This window comes from Melopsittacus undulatus, chromosome 8 (assembly GCF_012275295.1).
Source record: "Melopsittacus undulatus isolate bMelUnd1 chromosome 8, bMelUnd1.mat.Z, whole genome shotgun sequence".
NCBI lineage: Eukaryota > Metazoa > Chordata > Aves > Psittaciformes > Psittaculidae > Melopsittacus > Melopsittacus undulatus.
In genome coordinates, this window is record NC_047534.1 from 21,420,755 (window position 1) to 21,426,754 (window position 6,000).

Here is a 6,000-nt window from a genome sequence, read left to right on the forward strand (position 1 = left end):
CACCTTTGCCATTTACAGGTATCTACTCAGTGCTTGCTTATCACTGTATCTTAGTGTTTGTATTGCTCAACACTGTAGACAGGTTATTGTTCTGACTTGCTCACCCTGCATTTTTATTCCTCCAAGGTATGTGATACTTGATAAAGCTCCCTTTTTTTCAGTAGCTCAACTATGAAAGTTGTAAGGTTTCAAGAATGGCTAGGATAAAATTTCAGGGCAAACATTTATATAAATTCAATTTTGCATACAGAACTTTCCTTACCAATCCCTGGGCTTTATCTTTTTCCATTAAGAAAATAAAAGACATCTGGACAAATCATTTATAAAAATATTCACCAAGTTCTATATATGCCTATTATTTATTCAATCAATCAATCAATCCATCTTCCTGTTTAAAAAGCATTTTTATATAATAAATAATCAAAGCTCCAATCAACTGATAAGAATAGCACTTAATTACATACTTGCTCAGATTACAGTAACAATTACATTGTAAAAGTGGAGAGAAAATGCTCCTTGTGAAATAACACATCCTATCAACACAAAAAATTCAAAACCAAGACTTACATCATCTTCAAAGACACACACAATCCCTGTCCAAAACAACCACCAGAAACTCCAACCAAGCAGGTAGGGGAAGGATGAAGAACATTTTGGGATCTCTGGTGTTGACCATGAAATAAGACAGAAGAAACCAGAAGAAAACTTAAGTATAAGGTCATGCCATCAGTGACATAACTCACTGATACCTCTGCAAGCAGGCACTGTAATTCAAGAACACAATGTTTGCACTATAGAACCATTTCCCAAAGCAACGCTTTTTACAACCGCCTCCTGCTACCTGTTTTATATTTATTCTGTCCCTATTTTCCTTCTGAATCCAGTAGGCCTTCTTTAAAAAAAAAAAGAATTTATTTTACTGTAACATGTTAGACTGATGGGTTGTTTTTTTCCATCTTTCATTAGATGGCAGGTTTATCTGGACTCAGACTCAAGGCCAAGGTGAGACTGCAGGCTAAGAGACTTACATGTCAGAATTCCTTCTGCCACTGAACAGCTGGGCTGAGTCTGAGCTCACATCATTTCTCTGCAGCTCAGCTCCCTATCAAACAGGAGAGAGGAATACCTTTGTAAAGAGCTGAGATCTGAAGTAAAAAAAACATAACCTAGGAATAGCTAATAGCTATGTATTATTACTGCATGCAATGGTTAAAGCTCTACAAGTATTGGAAGATAGTTTCAAAGCAGGTTTGGGGCACTGAATGGAAGTTTAGTAAGTTTCCCTTAAGCACATTTTTCCAATTGACTGTTATGCCAAATGTTGCTGTATAGTCATGCAGGTCACTAGAAGTATAGGTGAAATAAAGACAGTCACTATCCATGGAATCTCTACAGAGAGATTCTGCAGCTGCAGATGACAGAAAAAAAAACATCAGTTCTTCAACAAAGTTTCTTAAATCTCAGAATTCCAGTTCAAATATTGAAGGAGCTTTGGGAAATCTTTCAGAGATCTACAGACCCATTTCTTTTCATATCAAAGGAGTTTTGTGGCTGCAATTTAGAAAGGAATGTAAGATATCTGACAGCAAATGAGTAAAAAGAAAATACACATATGAAAAGCTTTCAAATGTGCATATTCATATACACAGGGGAAAAAAACCCTCCATGTTAAAAGTTAGCATTTCTTGCTTGGCAAACAGATGGAAGTTCAAACAGGCAAAGGTACTATGCTAACAATGTACCTTGTGAGTTTGGTGTACGTGTCATCTTAGTTTAATTGAAATTAGGTTAAATTGCAAGCTGGTAATGCAAAACAGGCTTTGTGCAAGGAAGAAATATCTTCTCTTAGACCAGCTGGCATAGCTAGGGAAAAAAAAAAGAAAAAAGAAAAAGAGAAGCCTTCAAGCACACCTGCTTTCTGCAGGTCTGAAAACGGGCAGTTTTACAAAGCTAAGTGCTTATTCACAACAATTTCTCAGGATTTAGTTAGCAACACATTCATTAGACTATCTCTGTGAAGAAAGGTGATTGGTACCTAAGTAGTAAAGAGAATGTTAGAGGGAAGGAAGGAGAAGAGTGTCAGAGAGAAGGAGGGTGATATGTAGGTGAAAAAGTGAGTTATTTTCTAGCCTACAAAATACACAGGACCAGTGTGTGCCATAAACCAATGACTCTATTGAGCTCCTGGAATTTGGTGCTCTATGTTGTGCTACATTTTAGTTTGCTCAGCTCAGGAAAGTATTTTGCAAGTTTACTTGTTCTTGAGAATAAGAACAGAGATACTGGAAACAAGGACAGTTTTCTGGGGAATGCTTGGAAATGGCAGCTGGATATCTCGTCCTTTAGAGATCCACTCAAAGAGGTTCACCTGGTATACTGGGAGATAATGTCACTTTCTTTGAGACACAATCCATTAGTAACTACAAGCACAATAAAGATTGAAAGTTTGCCAACAACATATTCTTTTGTATCAGTTTCACAGGTCATATCATCTGCTGGAGCAGACAATGACATCTGACAGCCTCCAGCCTTCAGCTCTGTCAACTGACAGGGATTCATCTGGAATGTTTCTAGAGAAATCAGAAAAGTTATGAAGATAAACTCTGGTCACTGAAATATGCACACTACTGTAACCCCACACTCAAAAAGTCTAAATCCAATACAGTTGTGAAATATGTCTGTCTGTAGTAGCTTTTTTCTTTAATCACAGGAGCGACAAGGTGGAACGATTTCTTCAACTACCAAACACCCTGCCTTCCCCTATCCAAAGCAAAACATCATGTAATACCATATTTCATCAAGATCTTAAATCATTGCGGTTTTCATCATTATTTTGCACTACCGTATGTGAAAATCAAACATAAATCACAAGTATTTAAAATTAATGGCTTTATTCTCCAAGCTATTTTTAGAGCACTAGAACATTGAAAATTGTATAAATAAACACCAAAACCAGAATGGAAGAAAAAAATTACTATAATGAAGTTGCACATGATAAAGAATACAAGTATGAGATTAAACAGAGAAAGACTTGAAAAAAGAACTCCAGAGAGGCTAGTTCTAGGTGCTATAAGAGCAGCAGGATGTGCTACATGGGACATAGTGATATCAAAAGACTAATAGTATAGAAAGGAGTTTTGTGACAATTTCCATAAATCCAATATAGAAAAAGCACACAAGACAAAATGCCAGTGATTGCAGTGCATAAGCTGGAAAAGGCCAGGAACACAAAGGTATCTGGAGACAGCAGTGTACCCTTGGAAAAGTTCCCAGCCCCATGAGAAAATTCAAGCATGACTGATTAAGCTTTTAAAGCAGCTATGTACTCAAGAACTTCGGGAATACTTGAAGAAATTGGTCTTCATTTCTTTGACAAAAAAATAATGAATGCCATAGACTGTGAATAATTCAAAGCCATAAACTTGATGAGCTGTGCTGGGAGAAGGACATATAACTACAGAGAATTACTTGATCATTAAGTTCAGTCCCCTCTAATTTCAGGCAAAAAGGCAATAGATGCTTTTGATCCCAAACAGCTAAATAAATTCTATTACATCACTTAGAAATCATCAGAAGCCAAAAACTATTCCCCAATATTTTGAGAGCAACTTTAAACCAGATATCCTGCACTTCCCTGTTGGTCTGACGGGGAGCATGTTTCTTCCTAAATTTTTTTCATTAATTCATAGTGCAGAGATAAACCTAATAAAATGGTAAAGCTTTAGTTTAAGATGAACATTCAATTTGCAATTCCTGCAGCATAACTAAACAAGGCATAGGGGGTGAGAAGAAGCAGGACTCAGTGAGATGCAGCTAGAGTTCAGTCAAGTTTGATCTGTTGCAGCCATGCAATGGGTACTTGAGGAAAGTGCATTTGTAGTACAAAGAAAAATTGATAACACTATGTGCTGTTTTCAAAAATTAAACATTAGAAAGCACAGCAAACAGGCCTGAAAGGGCCTCTGAAATATACCAAAACAGGATTATAATTTTCAAAACTATTCTTGATCAGTTCATGTCCTCATATGCAGGAAAGTGCCTGCTACTTTGGAACTAGTTCAGTTTTTGTCTTGCTCACTGCACCCGTCTTATCCTTCTTCAACAGTACTACAACCTTGTTAGTCATTCTCCATCTTTTACTTGTACAGTTGATTCTTCCCACCTGTTACACGCTCCATGCATCCTTACAAATTTACATTCTACTTACTTCATATTATTTCTCCAGTTTATTTGGATAATATAAATCTATCAATACAAGTTTTACTTCTCACTACTATGGTGCTTAGAAACCCTTCTATGCTTACACCCAAGAAGTGCAAGTCTGCCATTTTAGATGTTATTGTCAAAGTAAGTAAAGCCTATCCTTGAAAAATGTAATGTTGACTGACAAGATGTACAGCTGATAAAAGCTTCTACTGGGACAGAAAGCAACGGAATACAGAAACCACAAGACAGTAATGGAAGTGTTTGTGTCAAGGTCTCCATAACACAAGAAAGAACAGATCATACACAAAATTTGTGAGGTAACAGACTTTACAACAACATAAAAATGGATACATGACCTCACTGCAATAGCTGCAGCCAGTAGTGCTGCACCTAGTCACTTAGAAGAGGCTCTTTTCTCTACTCTTATGATTATTTTCACATTTTATTAAAAGGTCATTCATTATACTTCCTATCAGTTTATTTCAAAATTTATTTTGAGGCTTTTAACTCTCCTGAGGTACGATATTTCTAAAACAAACCTGGGAGTTTAACTTTGAATTTCTACCCTGTATTGGCTCTATCATACATTAACACAGCTTTCCTAAAGAACATAAATGTTAGGGATCTGATCCAACCTTACAAGTCAATTAAACTTGTACTAAAATAAACTTCAGAAAATAATATATGCCCAAGTTATTTGAATGAAGCTCTTGAAAGTCCCAAATTGTCTTTTTTACCTTGAAGGTTCAACAAGCTGTGATATTATTATAGGGAATAAGTACATCCATAGTTCAACAATTTTATTAGTAAGATGTGTGAAAAAAGTTTCACACTGAAGAGTTTAATTTATCTTTTAACAGCACATACAGGTACATAAACACATCTGTAGTCCTATTTTCATGTCCACTTAAATTTGTTAGATCCATTATTAAGAACTCAATTATCCTGCACTTATGCACACCATGAATGACTTTAGACTTTAATCTAGAAGATGTACTGAAGGTTTTAGTATTTTGTAATAAGGAAGTCTTTGTGTTTATTCACTTAGTGAAATAAAGCATGTTACTACTCAATTCCACAGTGGACCTCATCTATGAAAAATTAGTCACAATACAACTATTGACAGCAAGTGCTCTTTGTGTTTTAATCACTAGACAATCCTATAAAACTCTGCAGCAAAGAATGCACTGCATAGGCCATAACATTTCCAACAGGTTTTTTTTAAGCATTAAAGTATATAATGGCACAGACAGAAATACCTATGTTGATTTGTCACTAGGTAAACCCCACCGATTCAGTGCTACATTGTTGCCTTTTACTTTTCAGCAGCATTTGAAGAGTCTACATACCTACGCAGCAATGAAAACACATAAAATTGAAGTGGTTTTTACTAAGACAGCAATGTCCATCTTATGGACTGAGCTAGGCATTAGCTATTCTGCATGTGATCACATAACTAAAGACTGCATAATTCAGTGTCACACTGTCGCCTTTTACTGTTCCATAAGGAAAAAAAAAGTACTGTCTGGTTTAACAGTGTATGTACTAGACAGATAAGGAAGAGCTTTTGAAAGCCATACAGCATTTGGGAAAGAGAATGGTTTTTAGTTTGTCCTCAGAAATTATTTGAAATTTGAGACTGTCCATAAAAATGGCAAGGTATTTTTGTGGATGTATAAAGGTAATGGCATCAAATGCGATTTAAACTTGCAACTATGGAAACAGTGCTTTTTTAAAAAAGCCATACCCTGATCTCATTGAAATAGAAAGGAAAAATAATCCTCTCATGAAATA